The sequence below is a fragment of the Haematobia irritans genome, chromosome 4 (assembly GCF_050003625.1).
Source record: "Haematobia irritans isolate KBUSLIRL chromosome 4, ASM5000362v1, whole genome shotgun sequence".
NCBI classification, from domain to species: domain Eukaryota; kingdom Metazoa; phylum Arthropoda; class Insecta; order Diptera; family Muscidae; genus Haematobia; species Haematobia irritans.
Genome location: NC_134400.1, coordinates 178,801,786 through 178,820,365, shown reverse-complemented (window position 1 = coordinate 178,820,365; position 18,580 = coordinate 178,801,786). Strand labels below are relative to the sequence as shown.

At 33.0% G+C, this 18,580-nt stretch overlaps 1 protein-coding gene across 1 annotated transcript in view; it reads left to right on the top strand.

The window, feature by feature from the left end:
• Positions 1–1,424: 1,424 nt before the first annotated feature.
• Positions 1,425–18,580, top strand: part of slow (epidermal growth factor-like protein slowdown) — a 221,082-nt gene continuing 203,926 nt past the window's right edge. Inside the window, exon 1 of the mRNA XM_075304794.1 lies at positions 1,425–2,325. The gene's annotated coding sequence lies outside the window, so the exon portion shown is untranslated. The remainder of the gene's footprint in view (positions 2,326–18,580) is intronic.

Below are 18,580 nucleotides of genomic sequence, written 5' to 3'. Positions count from 1 at the left end.
CATATTATATATTGGAAGAGATCAAACATATAAATGTTTGGGCAATAGCCAAAAATGTATATGCTGGAAGCAAAATATGTTTGGGAGTATATGTTACAGAAGCGATTTTTTGTGAGGGTGTGGGAGCATCTATTTTTGGATCCGTAAGTGGTGCAAAATTGGCGCAGAAGCGCTGAATTTGACATGGGCTTGTCATAGGACGGATGTTTACCATTTCAATATCCGTTGCTATATGGGTCCAGGTTTTGATATAGCCCCCATACACCCAGAGAAATGGTTGGTTGCAATTCGATCATTACAATAAAGAGATAATAACAGTAACCTATTTTTATACCCTGCGCTACACTGTGGAACGGGGTATTATAAGTTAGTGCATATGTTTGCAACACCCATAAGGAGACGAGATAGACATATGGTGTCTTTGTCAAAAATGGTGTCTGGCTCCCTACGTACCGTGCAAAAGTCCATATCGATTCGTAATTATTTCTATACTTACCTATACATACCTTTTTTGTCTAATATATGCCACGTATGGACTAACTCACAATTTAGAAAACGATTTAAGATACCACATCCCAAGTAATTCGATTGTGGATGACAGTCTTTAGTATAAGTTTCTATGCAATCGATGGTGGAGAGTTCATAAGATTCGGCCTGGCCGATCTTCGGCCGTATATACTTGTTCTCTTTAAACATGTTTGGGGTGATCATATTCCTTTTCTGCGTGTAGACCTATATTAAGAATTTTTAGCTTATTATACGTACTAACGTCACGTACCGGGATCATGGGATTAAAATTAGCTTCATAACTAAAGATATGAATTTTAGGGCAAGCAACTCACCTTAATGAAGAATTCTATCACCTTTACTTTGGAATTGTGCTACAATCAGCCATTCGTTCACTTAAGAAAATACAATAATAGAAAATTTGGCGGAGGAAAATGATCTGGAGGTGTAAGTGTCATTGTCTTAACCTAACCTAAGGATATAATTGGACGGGTATGAACTGGGACTTCCTATATATAATAGGTACTTTGAGTTAATGTGGTATCGCAATGGTCACAAATGTGTCTGAAACAATGCAATTTGTCACCTAACCATCTTCCTTTTATCTCATCTTCACATTAAAATCGAACACTCAAATTTGATATAATGGTGCGGTGGTATTCTAAGTGGTAAGTTTATGTTTTAGGCACCATTCGGTTACGTCCGACTTATTTGAAAACCCGCAAAAATTGCAACACTGATCAAACCGGAAGTTAGTACTTCTCAAAATAAGAATATAAACTTCCAACATGATTGAAATAATTGTGATCATACCGCAACATGTTGGAAATGCATTCAACTTTCGGTTTCTTAGCATCTCAGATCCACAGCAAAAACATGATCACTCGTATAGATTCATAGTTCTTTCAAACGCCTGCGTGGATGGACGCCGTTAATTGAGTTCGGAAGCGAAAAAAAACGATTATTTTTGTGTTTGTGAATTAGTAAAAGATTTCGAGAGAATTGAATGGAGCAAAATCTTTAAAAATTATTCTTGCAAACAAGAAAAATAATAAAAAGGCAAAATAAAATTCTTAAAAAAAATTTCATTAAACAAAAGTCATCAATTTATTTAAACACAATTTAAATAAAGCGTAGCGATTTTTTCGAAAAAAAGAGAATTGAATCAAGTGAAATTTAACAATAAAAGTTTTGGTGAAAAGTGTCCAAAAATATAACGAAAATACAAATTGTTTGCCTTTTCCCAGAGTTAAAAAAAAATCTACGTTATTGAATATCAAAAACTTCGCTGGAGCTTGTCACATTTTTGTTTTAACTTCAGTCAACAGCTGTCATCTGCATATATTTCTCGATTAGCTTCTTTGCTTCCTGGCCAGAAGAGTTCATACAAGCTTTGTGCAATGCTTGATGAGTGTTTACATGCAAAATACATATAAAATAAACATATAAAAAAAATTAAATTAATAAATAAATCGAATCAGAAACCAAGTGAATGTGATTGCATTGTCTCAAAATACTAAAGAGAAAGAAAAAGAATTTTGTTTATATAAAAAAAATCTTATTTTCATCGAAAGTGATCGTTAAACTTAAACAAAAATATATACCGAAATCTTGATTCCACCTCCTGTGTATGTCATTGCTTTACAGATCGTCGTAATTTTTTGTCCGCATTCCATTTAGGCAGAAATTGTGGCATCCATCTGTTAGCCACTAAACAGAGACCAGCGACATTTAATTATATAGTACAGGCCAAAATCTTGGTAATTTACGGTGAACAAATCCGGCTGGCTGCTTAATTACACAAAAAAGGAGAAAATTGTAAGTAGAGCAAAGTGCACTGTAGAGCAAAGCATAGCCATACACTAAACGAAACTGCATAATCGTCATACAATAATCGAAATTTGTCATTAAAATTAAGACAAGGCAAACATTTGCTTTAATATTGTGTAAATGGTCATTATTACAATTGCTTCCTATTACACTAAAAAAAAAAAAACAGTGAATCCACTGGGAAGAAATATTTTGGTTAATTTTAGAAAATTTTGATTATTTTTTGAAAATTTTAATTAAATAGTATTACAAACGCTGGCATCACGCCGATATCATAAAAATAAGTAAATATTTTTCGACAAATTCAAGAAAATTGATTAGACATAATATTTTTTTTCACTTGTTAAAGAAAATTTTGTAGTTTGAAAGAAAAAAATTGGAGTGCAAAATTGCAAGAATGTCTTTAGTGCCATACGAAGTTCAAGATGGGCGCATTTTTAGTAAAATTTACAAATTTAAAGAAATAATGAAAATTTAGTAAATCTTTATGCTTCATTTGTGTATAATTTTTCCCCGTTGTTTAGTTAATTTAACTAACGTCCACACAAAAAAAAAAATAGTAGAGTAAAGGGAACTTTCTCCAAACATAATAACTCCATGAACTGAAATAAAGTAAAATTGGCTTTAGAGAAATATAGGGTTCACTTTTTTTTTTAATGTATATGAACAAAAACAAAATTGAACTAATTTATATTCCATTTTTTGGGATTTCCATAACGCTTTGCTAAAATAACGAAATACTATTGGAACTAGCATTTACCAGATTCTTGTTTCTCATAAAGGTAAAAATGAACTAAAATATAAGAACAAAAATAATTGGCGCCAAATCATAACCATATTAACCTTGGTTTAGTTCGTTCTATTACAGAAAAAAGTGAATTGTTTTGTGAGAAGCATGACCTACTTCCTGCGAAAATTCAATTTTCACATATTCAATTTTTTGAGAATTAAGATAATGCGTTGTTTTTAATTTAAATGTTAAACATTTACTGAGATTTTTATATTTCTAGCTACGATTTTCGAAAGTTAATTAAAAGTTAAGAAAAAAATCATTGGCGCCAAATTATTAGCATTAGCACTGAAAAAAATATTGTCGTGAGGTCAAAGATTTCATGTCTTTAAAATACGAATACAAATTTTGCTTAGCGTAGAAGACGCATTTCTCTAAAATAAAGTTATTTTCCTTGTCCAAAAGTCGATAAACTTTTCAATGAAGCCGTATTGTCCTTATAATTAAGTGATTTGATTTAAAAATGGGTATCTTAACATGAAAGAAAACATTTATAGGCTAAGGTCAACTTGACTTTAATAATTCAGAAAAATTCTTTAAATATAATGAAATTGTCTTTAAATTTGTTGTCTTTTTGCATCTTGACTACAAAGCAAACAAGTATATACGGCCGTAAGTTCGACCAGGCCGAATCTTATGTACCCTCCACCATGGATTGCGTAGGAACTTCTACTAAAGGCTGTCATCCACAATCGAATTACTTGGGTTGCGATAACACTTGCCGATGGCAAGGTATCGTAAAACTTTTTAACACTGTCTTCTAAATTGTAAGTTGGCCCATACGGGGTATATATTAAACAAAAAAAGGCCGACTAAATACGTATATAATCTAGTTTGACAAAATTTTCTATAGAAATAAAATTTTGACAAAATTTTCTATAGAAATGAAACCTTGACAAAATTTTCTATAGAAATAAAATTTTGACAAAATTTTCTATAGAAATAAAAATTTGACAAAATTTTCTATAGAAATAAAAACTTGACAAAATTTTCTATAGAAATAAAATGTTGACAAAATTTTCTATGGAAGTAAAATGTTGACAAAATTTTCTATAGCAATACAATTTTGACAAAAATTTCTATAGAAATAAAATGTTGACAAAATTTTGTATAGAAATGAAATTTTGACAAAATTTTGTATAGAAATAAAATGTTGACAAAATTAAAATAATAAATAAATAAATTTTTTAAAAAATTTTTTATAGAAATAAAATTTTGACAAACATTTCTATAGAAATAAACTTTTGATAAAACTTTCTATAGAAATGAAATTTTAACAAAACTTTCTATAGTAATAAAATTTGACAAAATTTTCTATGGAAATAAAGTTTTGGTAGATTGTTTTTGGCGATATGGACCAATTTTTGTGTAATAAGTCATCGGCTATATATAACTAAAGACCGATATGGACCAATATTTACATGGCTGTTAGAGGCCATATATTGACAAAATGTACCAAATTTCAACCGTATCGGATGACTTTTGCTCCTCCAAGAGGTTCCGGACGTCAAATCTGGGGACGGTTTATATGGGAACTATATATATATATGGACCGATATGGACCAATTTTTGCATGGTTGTTAGAGACCATATACTAGCACCATGTACCAAATTTCAACTGGATCGGATGAATTTTGCTCTTCCAAGAGGCTCCGGAGGTCAAATCTGGGGATCGGTTTATATGGGGGCTATATATAATTATGGATCGATATGGACCAATTTTTGCACGGTTATTAGAGGCCGTAAACTAACATCAGGTACCAAATTTCAACCGGATCGGATGAATTTTGCCCCTCCAAGAGGCTCCGGAGGTCAAATCTGGGGATCGGTTTATATGGGGGCTATATATAATTATGGACCGATATGGACCAATTTTTGCATGGTTGTTAAAAACCGTATACTAAGACCACGTACTAAATTTCAACCGGATCGGATGAATTTTGCTCCTCCAAGAGGCTCCGGTGGTCAAATCTGGGGATCGGTTTATATGGGAGCTATATATAATTATGGACCGATATGGACCAATTTTTGCATGGTTGTTAGAGACCGTATACTAAGACCACGTACCAAATTTCAACCCGATCGGATGAATTTTGCTGCTCCGGGAGGCTCCCCAAGCCAAATTTGGGGATCGGTTTATATGGGGGCTATACGTAAACGTGGTCCGATATGGCCCATTTTCAATACCATCCGACCTACATCAATAACAACTACTTGTGCCAAGTTTCAAGTCGATAGCTTGTTTCGTTCGGAAGTTAGCGTGATTTCCACAGACGGACGGACAGCCGGACAGACGGACAGACGGACGGACGGACAGACGGACAGACGGACAGACGGACGGACGGACGGACATGCTTAGATCGACTCAGAATTTCACCACGACCCAGAATATATATACTTTATGGGGTCTTAGAGCAATATTTCGATGTGTTACAAACGGAATGACAAAGTTAATATACCCCCATCCTATGGTGGAGGGTATAAAAATCGTTCAAATATAGGACATGTTTTTCAAAACTTTATTTTAAAGAAGTTTTTTACTTCAAACGTAGCATAATTTCTACTGGAAGTCGAGTCCTAATTTGGAAAATAAAGTTGCCGTTAACTCGTTTTTAAAGGACTTTGATAGCATATGAAGAAAAAAAGCTGACAAAGCGAAAAATTAATTGTGTCTTAAAAGTATCCTTACTTGTATTCTCCGCTTCTTTGGCTCGGAATCAATACCAAAATTTTTAAAGTAAAGACAAAATCTTTGGAACCGAGTATGCTTTTTTTTCAGTGAGCAAACAAAAAAAAAACTTCGCCAAAAAGTAGTGAAAATGTTCTTTTTGGATCGGGAAGTGGTGCAAAATTGGCGTAGAAGTGATGGACGGATGTCCACCATTTAACCATCGTTGCCCTGTTTTGGATGTGAATTAAAAAAAATTGTAATATTTTGCCAAATAAATAATTTCTATATGTCTGAAATGTTAGACTTCAACAATTTTAAAAAATTCGCGATTTTTCTAGAATGGATTTTAGGTTTTTTCAACAAAAATTTAATAATTTGTACAATTTTATTAATTCTTACTCTGTTTTTAACCTAAAGGGTGATTTGTTAAGAGCTTGATAACTTTTTTAAAAAAAAAACGCATAAAATTTGCAAAATCTCATCGGTTGTTTATTTGAAACGTTAGATTGGTCCATGACATTTACTTTTTGAAGATAATTTCATTTAAATGTTGACCGCGGCTGCGTCTTAGGTGGTCCATTCGGAAAGTCCAATTTTGGGCAACTTTTTCGAGCATTTCGGCCGGAATAGCCCGAATTTCTTCGGAAATGTTGTCTTCCAAAGCTGGAATAGTTGCTGGCTTATTTCTGTAGACTTTAGACTTGACGTAGCCCCACAAAAAATAGTCTAAAGGCGTCAAATCGCATGATCTTGGTGGCCAACTTACCGGTCCATTTCTTGAGATGAATTGTTCTCCGAAGTTTTCCCTCAAAATGGCCATAGAATCGCGAGCTGTGTGGCATGTAGCGCCATCTTGTTGAAACCACATGTCAACCAAGTTCAGTTCTTCCATTTTTGGCAACAAAAAGTTTGTTAGCATCGAACGATAGCGATCGCCATTCACCGTAACGTTGCGTCCAACAGCATCTTTGAAAAAATACGGTCCAATGATTCCACCAGCGTACAAACCACACCAAACAGTGCATTTTTCGGGATGCATGGGCAGTTCTTGAACGGCTTCTGGTTGCTCTTCACTCCAAATGCGGCAATTTTGCTTATTTACGTAGCCATTCAACCAGAAATGAGCCTCATCGCTGAACAAAATTTGTCGATAAAAAAGCGGATTTTCTGCCAACTTTTCTAGGGCCCATTCACTGAAAATTCGACGTTGTGGCAGATCGTAAGTCTATTCATGATGAAATGTCAAAGCATACTGAGCATCTTTCTCTTTGACACCATGTCTGAAATCCCACGTGATCTGTCAAATACTAATGCATGAAAATCCTGACCTCAAAAGAATCACCCTTTATTTGCAACAAAAAAAAGTTAAAATTAACAATTTGAATATATTAAAAATTAGAGTTATAAAAAATTTGGAAAAACTTCCAAATTGTTTGCTGGGATATTAACTACTTCGTATTGATTCTTACTATTTTTGAGAAGTGTACGAAAATACTCTTCTGCTTTAGTTAGCATTAAACTTATATATACACTCAAAAAAAAAAGTTTACTTGGATCCAAAGATTTTGACCTTCCCTTAAGTATTTTGGTATTGATTCCGAGCCAAAGATGCGGCTTCTTTAAAATAAAGAAATTTTTAGCGACCTATCTGGCTTTAAATCTAAGACCAATAAAATTAAAATTAGGATACAGATCTCATTTATCAAATTTCCATTTTCTTTTCGCGGTTTATTAAAAAGGTACTCACGTACAAACAAATGCCAATTTAAAAACCAAATTATAACGGATACTTCAAAGAAAAAAAAATTGTCAGAATTCCAAAAAAACTTTAAACAAGAATTCCAAAAAAAAAACTTTAAACCAAAGACGCTAAATCCTCAATATAAGTCTTAGCCTATATTTGAAGCGTTTTTATCTTAAATCTAAAGTTTCAATATTTCAGTTAATTTAAGGACAATTTCTTTAAATCGAAAATGTGTTTCTTTACCTTAAGGAAAATTAGCCTTAGTTAGAAGACGTGAGACTTTAACAGAGGAATGCAAATTTACAAAATTCGTGTCCTAAATTTAATGAAAACAAGTATATACGGCCGGCTAGGCCGAAGCTTATGTACCCTCCACAATGGATTGCGTAGAAACTTCTTCTAAACACTGCCATCCACAATCGAATTACTTGAGTTGCGGTAACGCTTGCCGATGGCAAGGTATCTTAAAACCTCCTAACACCGTCTTCTAAATAGTAAGTAAGTCCATACGTGGTATATATTAAATAAAACAAGTAAGGAAAGTCTAAAGTCGGGCGGGGCCGACTATATTATACCCTGCACCACTTTGTAGATCTAAATGTTCGATACCATATCACATCCGTTAAATGTGTTGGGGCTATATATAAAGGTTTGTACATAATACATACATTTAAATATCACTCGATGTGGACAGAATTTGATAGACTTCTACATAATCTATAGACTCAAGATTTAAGTCGACTAATGCACTAGGGTGGAACACAATATTAGTAAAAAATGGGAAAATATTTAAATCTGAAGCAATTTTAAGGGAACTTCGCAAAAGTTTATTTATGATTTTGGCAATGATATATATGTATTAGAGGTTTAGGAAAATTAGAGTCATTTTTACAACTTTTCGACTAAGCAGTGGCGATTTTACAAGGAAAATGTTGGTATTTTGACCATTTTTGTCGAAATCAGAAAAACATATATATGGGAGCTATATCTAAATCTGAACCGATTTCAACCAAATTTGGCACGCATAGCAAAAATGTTAATTCTACTCCATGTGCAAAATTTCAAAAAACTCGGAGTTAAAAATTGGCCTCTGTGGTCATATAAGTGTAAATCGGGCGAAAGCTATATATGGGAGATATATCTAAATCTGAACCGATTTCAACCAAATTTGGCACGCATAGTTACAATGCTAATTCTACTCCCTGTGCAAAATTTCAACTAAATCGGAGCAAAAAATTGGCCTCTGTGGTCATATGAGTGTAAATCGGCCGTAAGCTATATATTGGAGCTATATCTAAATCTGAACCGATTTCAACCAAATTTGTCACGCATAGCTACAATGCTAATTCTACTCCCTGTGCAAAATTTCAACTAAATCGGAGCAAAAAATTGGCCTCTGTGGTCATATGAGTGTAAATCGGCCGAAAGCTATATATTGGAGCTATATCTAAATCTGAACCGATTTCAACCAAATTTGGCACGCATAGCTACAATGCTAATTCTATTCCCTGTGCAAAATTTCAACTAAATCGGAGCAAAAAATTGGCCTCTGTGGTCATATGAGTGTAAATCGGGCGAAGGCTATATATGGGAGCTATATCTAACTCTGAACCGATTTCAACCAAATTTGGCACACTTGACTACAGTACTAATTGTTCTTCTTGTGCAAAATTTTAAGCAAATTAGGTTAAAACTCTGGCTTCTGGGGCCATATAAGTCCATATCGGGCGAAATATATATGGGAGCTATATCTAAATCTGAACCGATTTCTTACAAAATCAATAGTGATCTATTCCGAGCCAAAACACATACTTGTGCCAAATTTGAAGTCGATTGGACTAAAACTGCGACCTAGACTTTGATTACAAAAATGTGTTCACGGACAGACGGACATCGCTATATCGACTCAGGAGCCCACCCTTAGCATTTTTGCCAAAGACACCATGTGTCTATCTCGTCTCCTTCTGGGTTTGCAAACATATGCACTAACTTATAATACCCTGTTCCACAGTGTGGAGCAGGGTATAAAAACACCGATTAAATACGTATATAATTCAGTTTAACAAAGTTTTCTATAGAAATAAAATTTTAACAAAATTTTCTATAGAAATAAAACGTTGACAAAATTTTCTATACAAATAAAATTTGGTGAACCGATATGGATCAATTTTTGTGTGATTAGAGATCGGCTATATATAACCATAGACCGATATGGACCAATTTTGGCATGTATATTAGCGGCCTTATACTAACACCACGTTCCAAATTTGAGCCGCATCGGATGAATTTTGCTCCTCCAAGAGGCTCCGGAGGACAAATCTGGGGATCGGTTTATATGGGGGCTATATATAATTGTGAACCGATGTGGACCAGTTTTTGCATGGTTGTTAGAAACCATATACCAACACCATGTACCAAATTTCATCCGGATCGGATGAATTTTGCTCCTCCAAGAGGCTCCGGAGGTCAAATCTGGGGATCGGTTTATATTGGGCTATATATATTTATGGACCGATATGGACCAATTTTTGCATGCTTGTTATAGACCATATACTAACACCACATACCAAATTTCAAGCGAATCGGATGAATTTTGCTCTTCCAAGAGGCTCTGCAAGCCAAATCTGGGGGTGGGTTTATATGGGGGCTAGACGTAAAAGTGGTCCGATATGGCCCATTCGACCTACATCAATAACAACTACTTATGCCAAGTTACAAGTCGATAGCTTGTTTCGTTCGGAAGTTAGCGTGATTGCAACAGACGGACGGACGGACGGACATGCTCAAATCGACTCAGAATTTCACCACGACCCGGAATATATATATTTTATGGGGTCTTAGAGCAATATTTCGATGAGTTACAAACGGAATGGCAAAGTGAATATACCCCCCCTTCTATGGTGGAGGGTATAAAAAAATCACGAACATTTTTCCAATTAAAGTCTTAAATGAGTTTTAAAAAATATTCAATTAATATTCAATCAATTGATTCAACAAATTTTTTAATTGACTTTCAATAAATTTTAATTGATACTAACATTTCTGTGATTGAAGACATTTCAATTAAAAAATTTAATTGGATCAATTAATTTCGTGATTCGATTTAAAAAATGTACATTTCCCACAAAATAGTTTAGAATTTCTTAAAATTTTTAAATTTTACCACAAGTTCTCTCATCTTGAATATCATATGATACTAAAGACATTTTTAAATCAAATTGTTTCCCTTTAAATTACGAAATTTTCTTTGACAAATGAAAATAATTAATTATGTCTAATATTTTTTTTTGAATTGGTCGAACAATTTTTTACTTTTTTATGATATCGGCATTTGGAATATAGTTTAGTTAAAAATGTCTATAATTAATCTACATTTCAAAAAAATGTTCAAATTAATTGTTAAATTTAATGTTTTCCCAATTTCAATAAAAATTGTGATATTTATTCATATGATTTTTTGCTTATTCTAAAATGTTTTCACTTCCATCAGCATAATGTTGGGGATTTTCAGTTTGTCCATGATTTGGTTCGGATTCGTTGACATTATTGCATGATATTTTCGTTGAGTGTATGTTTGTGTGGGGATAACCTTTATACTAATCGTGGGAATATTTTGTTAATTGCTATGGTGCAAATTTAATGCTGCTTTATTGCCAAAATATATTTAATGGTATGGTATAGATATGGATACTACGATATTATGTATGTGAAATAATAATTATTATTGTTTAAATTATGCGGATTAGTACCTCTGAGATGTTATGCAGGTGGAATAATTGAAATAATTTGCCATTAAACAAACGAAACCCAATGACTGGTTGATCGAATTATGTTATATTGGCCTACCAGCACATAATTGAGGAATAAATCCATGGTCTACACACAGAAAAAAATTTCACGAAAATTTTTCCAATTAAAATCTTAATTGAGTTTTAAAAAATATTCAATTAAAAATTTAATTGATTCAACAAATTTTTTAATTGAAATAAAAATCAATCACACTAATTAATAGTATCAATTAAATATTTAATTGGATCAATTAATTTTTTAATTGACTGTCAATTAATTTTTTAATTGATACTATCAATTCTGTGATTGAAGACATTTCAATTAAAAAATTAATTGGATCAATTAATTTCGTGATTGAATCAGAAAAAAATTTTTTTGTGTGCATGCTAAAATAAAAATCTATAGAAAAAAGTATTTTTGGGGTTGCATGGAAAAATTCCAAAATTATCCCAAAAACAGGTATATACGGCTGAATGTTCGGCCGAATCTTATGTACACTCCACGTTGGACTATATACAAAGTTCTACGGAAATTAATTCCTGCAAGAGGTAACGGAAGTCAAACCTGGGGATTGGTTTATATGGGGGTTATATCTTATAGAGCGGTATGGACCAATTTTTACACGGTTGTTAGAGGGCATGTACTAACATCATGTACCAAATTTCAGCCGAAAGTCACATCTGTGGATCGGTTTATATGGTGGGTATACCTAAAAGTGGTCCGATATGACCCATTTAAAATACCACCCGACGTACATCAATAACAACTACTTGTGCCAAGCCTATGGGCCGAGATAGACCAATTTTTACACGGTTGTTAGAGGGCATATACTAATATCACGTACCAAATTTCATCCTTATCGAAAGAAAGAGAGGCTTCGCAAAATAAATTTGGGGTTTGATTTATATTGGGGGCTATCCCTAAAGTCAGTACCATATTGACGTATTTGCAATACTATCCGACCTACATCAATAACCCCTAGGTTAGGTTAGATATAGTGGCAGCCCGATATTTCAGGCACTTCTCTGTTATCACTGACTGCTGCCCGATTCTATATTTATCTCAATGACAAGGGACCTCCGTTTTATATCCGAGTCCGAACGGCGATAAGACCCATTTAAACAAACCACCCGACGTACATCAATAACAACTACTTGTGCCAAGTCTATGGACCGAGATAGACCAATTTGTACACGGTTGTTAGAAAGAAATTTGCTCTCGCAAGAGGCTTCGGAAAATAAATTTGGGGTTTGAGTTATATTGGGGGCTATCCCTAAACTTAGTCCCATATTGACCGATTTGCAATACCATCCGACCTACATCAATAACCCCTAGGTTAGGTTAGATATAGTGGCAGCCCGATATTTCAGGCACTTCTCTGGAGAAGAAGCTTTCAAACACTCAGAAATATCACCAGCATTACTGAGGGGGGAAAATCTACCTCTGAAAAACTTTTTGATGTTTGGTCGATACTGGGACTGAACCCATGACTTTTATATGCAAAGCGGGCATTACATCAGTTACATCAGCGTGATTTCAACAGACGGACGGACATCGCTAGATTAACTCAGAATTTCACCACGGTCTATACTTTATGGGGTCTGAGACCAATATTTCGTCACAGGTTCAAATCTCCTTTGCACTGAGAAAAGTATGGACCTAATTTGAAAGATTGTGCAACCAACATTTTAGGTTACGCACTTTACACAAGAAAAAATTTCTTTAAAATAATGATTTATGATCTTTACCTTAAAATTCTTTTCATTAAGTTTAGGACACATATCTTTGAAATTTGCGTCCCTCTTTGGATCCAAGTGAACTTGAGTGTGGTGTGAAATTTTTATTTGTTTTTGTTTTGCTTTTATTGTTTTTTTCCACGTGTAATTTCCCAGCTGGAATGTCAGAAATAATTGCCCAAAAATTTTATGTTTACTTGAATTTTAATTAATTTATTACTTGAGTCTTATTTTCTAAGATTTCTCTAAAAGAACTACATCGGAAGTGGAAAAATTTGATGGATGGTTCCCGTTTGTTCCCGGCTATTTTTATTTGGGCGAGAGCAAGCAAAATTTGTTTAAAATTTCATTTAAGGGGAAAAAAGAAATTGGAAAATTTATTTCAACTCTTAAGTAATTAATTAAAAATAAAATTTTATCTAATGAAATATTTCAATATATCATTTTTGATACAAACATTTCATTAATTTATTGCATTTTGATTGTTTTATTTAGAAAAGTTCAATGGCTTTTGTTTGCTCTGCTTAATTTCGAAATTGAATTTTATGATTAATGGTTTTTCAGGCATAGAATTAATTAATTTCCGTCTCAAAATTTATTTCGTTTCTTTCACTTGAACGATGTTTCACGCAAAAGAAGTGCAATGAACTGTGTTTTTCATTTCTTTCATGAGTGTGTGAGCCACAAAACATACTTTCAGATGTCTCAAAACAGATGTTCTTTTAAAAATATCCCAAATGACAATTTTATTTTTTGCTCAATATTTAAAAGCAAAGGAAAAGTATATTTTTCATATTTTATTGTTTAATTCCGCAATAAATAATCGCAAATATAAAATCTCATTTTGAATACATAATCGTGAGAAAGTCAGACTAAGGTCAAGAATACCAAATGTGGATTTACCACAAAGATGATAATTTAATGGCCATATTTCGTAATGAAGCTCTTGATTAAAAATAATAAATTTATTAATTTCCTTATATGCTATAAGCGAACGATCAACGTGCCAATATGGAAAAGTGTGATTAGTATGTTTGTCTGGCCTTTAAAGAGTTATGGTTTTAAATGGTTAACAAATACCTTGTCCAATATTTGCCTCCAAATTTACATACATTACACAGAGAAAAATTATTGCACTTTTCATAATGCGTTGTTAAAAATGAAACCTATAATTTCCTGGTGTTCTTTTTAACTGCCATCTACGAAATTAAACCCTGTCACATAAAAACAATAATAAACTTAAAGCAAAGAAACAACAACATTGGCGCCCAACGATGACCATTTTAACCATCCAGTGGTTTATCCTTACAACTTTTGGGACTCATAGGAAAATGTTCCTCTGCTTTAGTTAACATTGAATTTATTTGTCAGGGAATTTTATACTTACGTTTAGTTTTTAATATTTTGAGACATACTTGGGGCAAGGAAAATTGCATTTGTACGATGGAATTGCTTTTGTAATAAAAATATTAAAATTTAGCACCAATTTGACGATGAACTTTTTTCTTCCTTCCTTCCAGAAGGCTCAAGTAGTGAAGTGTGAATACCGGTTTATATAGGGACTATATCTAAAAGTAGTCGGTACATCTATAACAACTACTCGTTCCAAGTTTCAAGTCGATAGATGGTGCACCCTATATATTTTAATTGATGGTTTTTAATTTTATTGTAAGGAATGTAAGGAATGTCAGAAATAACTTCAAATTGTAGAATACGTTTTGAATTTGCATTCAAACGGCTGACAAAGCTTACACGCTGCAAGAAATTGGCTCTGCGGCACACTCCTGGCGAAGCGCTGTGAGGTGATCGAAACTTTGGTATTTTTTAGTGCCAAACTTAAACTCGAAACTGCCACAGGCGCAAAAGTCCAATGGGTTCAGATCCGGAGTTTTTGGTGGCTATTGCGCCGTAAAAATGAAGCGTGGAAGCCCCATTTCGAGTCATTCTTGGTTGATGCATTTTGAGTGCTATGATGCTGACGCCAATTGTAATGTCCATGACCTACGACCGAAATTTTTGCCTGCTCAACGCTTCAATACTATCTTTACGGCATTTTCCCGAAAATATACCACATTTATTTTAACTATTGACAAGTAAATCTAATCATTTTATTTTTTTCAAACAGAGTCACTGGTGGTTTTCCATCCAAATATAAAGCAATCACTCTAGCACGCTTGGATTCCATAGCGAATAACTTTCTGATTTCACCAGATATAAACTATAAACTGAACTCTCACCACAATAAATATAAAATATATAGAATATTTAGCTAATCTAACCTGAAGTTGTTTGCAATACATATCAGTCACACTGAATGACTTTATGGGATCTGAGATACGGTTGCCATAGTTTGTAGAATTCTACCAAAAATAGTAGATTTTTTTATTGTTTGGTAGATTGGTAAAATTCTTGGTGTTTTGGTAGATTTTGAAAAATACTCCTCTCCAACTGAGAGGAACTTCACAAATTGTCTATAGAAATAAAATTTTGAGAAAATTTTCTATAGAAATAAAATTTTGCGAAAATTTTCTATAGAAATAAAATTTTGCGAAAATTTTCTATAGAAATAAAATTTTGCGAAAATTTTCTATAGAAATACAATGTTGAGAAAATTTACTATAGAAATAAAATTTTGCGAAAATTTTCTACAGAAATAAAATTTTGCGAACATTTTCTATAGAAATAAAATTTTGCGAAAATTTTCTATAGAAATAAAATGTTGACATAATTTTCTATGGAAATAAAATTTTGAGAAAATTTTCTATAGAAATAAAATTTTGAGAAAATTGTTATAGAAATACAATTTTGAGAAAATTTTCTATAGAAATAAATTTTTGAGAAAATTTTCTATAGAAATAAAATTTTGAGAAAATTGTTATAGAAATAAAATTTGGGAAAATTTTCTATAGAAATAAAATTTTGACAAAATTATCTATAGAAATAAAATTTTGCGAAAATTTTCTATAGAAATAAAATTTTGAGAAAATTTACTATAGAAATAAAATTTTGAAATAATTTTCTATAGAAATAAAATTTTGACATAATTTTCTAAAGAAATAAAATTGTGACAAAATTTTCTATAGAAATAAAATTTTACCAAAATATTCTTAAGACATAAAATTTTGAGAAAATTTTCTATAAATATAAAATTTTGCGAATATTTTCTATAGAAATAAAATTTTGAGCAAACTTTCGATAGACATAAAATTTTGAGAAAATTTTCTATAGATATAAAATTTTGCGAATATTTTCTATAGAAATAAAATTTTGATATAATTTTCTATGGAAATAAAATTTTACCAAAATTTTCTAAAGACATAAAATTTTGAGAAAATTTTCTATAGATATAAAATTTTGCGAATATTTTCTATAGAAATAAAATTTTGATATAATTTTCTATGGAAATAAAATGTTGAGAAAACTTGTTATAGAAATAAAATTTTGACATAATTTTCTAAAAAAATTAAATTGTAACAAAATTTTCTATAGAAATAAAATTTTACCAAAATTTTCTAAAGAAATAAAATTTTACCAAAATTTTCTAAACAAATAAAATGTTGACAAAATTTCTATAGAAATAAAATTTTAAGAAAATTGTTATAGAAATAAAATTTTGACAAAATTCTCTATAGAAATAAAATTTTGACTTAATTTTCTATGGAAATAAAATGTTGACAAAATTGTCATCTAAAGGGTGATACGGTCAAAAATTGGTCAAGGGAAAACGCGTGTAAATCGGTGAAATCGTTTATTTAAAAAATCAAATTAATTTTCTTTTTCAAGTTCAATTAGTATAAAATTCAGGAAAAATATTCAGTTAGGCTTTCGCTTTTCCAAATCCGAATTGCCGGGCCTCACGCTTGACACCTGCCATCAGATTTTGTACAGCCACCTTGTCCACCTTCTTCGCCGCAGAAAGCCAGTTTGCCTTGAACTGCTGCTCGTCCTTAGCAGTTTTTTGGTCTTCTTTAGGTTCCGCTTGACAATAGCCCAGTATTTCTCAATTGGGCGGAGCTCTGGAGTGTTGGGAGGGTTCTTGTCCTTGGGAACCAACTGCACGTTGTTGGCGGCGTACCACTCCATGGCCTTTTTACCGTAATGGCATGATGCCAAATCCGGCCAAAACAGTACGGAACAACCGTGTTTCTTCAGGAAGGGCAGCAGATGTTTATTCAAACACTCTTTCACGTAAATTTCTTGGTTGACAGTCCCGGAAGCTATGAAAATGCTGCTTTTCAAGCCACAGGTACAGATGGCTTGCCAAACCAGATATTTCTTTGCGAACTTTGACAGTTTTATGTGCTTGAAAATATCTGCTACGTTTCCCCTTCCTTTTGCCGTATAAAACTCCTGTCCCGGAAGCTGCTTGTAGTCGGCTTTGACGTAGGTTTCGTCGTCCATTACCAAGCAGTCAAACTTCGTCAGCATCGTCGTGTACAGCCTCCGGGATCGCGCTCTGGCCGTCGTATTTTGTTTATCATCGCGATTTGGTGTCACTACCTTCTTGTAAGTCGATAGTCCGGCTCGTTTTTTGGCTCGATGCACGGTTGTAGACGATACACCCAGCTTATTTGCGGCATCTCGGAGAGAGGGGTTAGAGTTTCGCTTGAAACTACCGGCAACTCTCTTTGTCGTCTCAGCGGCTTCCGGTTTTCGATTTCCCCCCGATCCAGACTTCCTGGCTGTCGACAAACGTACCCCAAACACTTTAATTACATTTGCAACGGTTGATTTGGCAACTTTTAGCGATTTTGCCAGCTTTGCGTGCGAGTAGCTCGGATTTTCGCGATGCGCAAGCAAAATTTTGATACGGTGCTCTTCTTGCTTGAACGGCATTTTGACAACTGAAGAGTGAATTCCAAAATCAAAATAGGAGCAACATTCTACACACACACCTTCAAAATGAGGGGTGTTCAGGTTTTTTAAATGCAAAATTGAAAAAAATACGTCAAGTTTATATTGACCAAATTTTGACCGTATCACCCTTTAGTATCTTTCCCTTGTTGGTACAAGCTAAACGCGTAAAGACACTTTTACAATTAGTGGGATATTTATACATCCAGAAAATTTAAAGGAAAATGTCATAATATATAATATTACAAATACTGAAATAAACTTCTAAAATAATTTCTTTCGAAGAAAAAAAATATTTTCTTAAAGTTTTGGTAGATTATTTGTGGTACGAGTGGCAATCTTGGTCTGTTACCAATATTTTGATGGGATTACAAATTGAATGACAAAATTAGTACAAATCCCATCAATGTTAACGTTGTGCCACTTTTGGGGCAAATTTGCCACTTAGTTAAGCGTTTAAGCGCAAATTTAGATCTCGGAACCTTTTAAGATCGCGGATGAGATTGTTTCCTTACCATAAAATCGAACTAATGTTTCCAATGTGGTAACATGGAGCTTTTTTTGCTTCACACACGAAGCGGACAATTGTGATGCCTGCAAATATACAAAAAACAAAAAAAGAAATCTTGTAGTACGTTTCTAGGGTTATCAAGGATAAA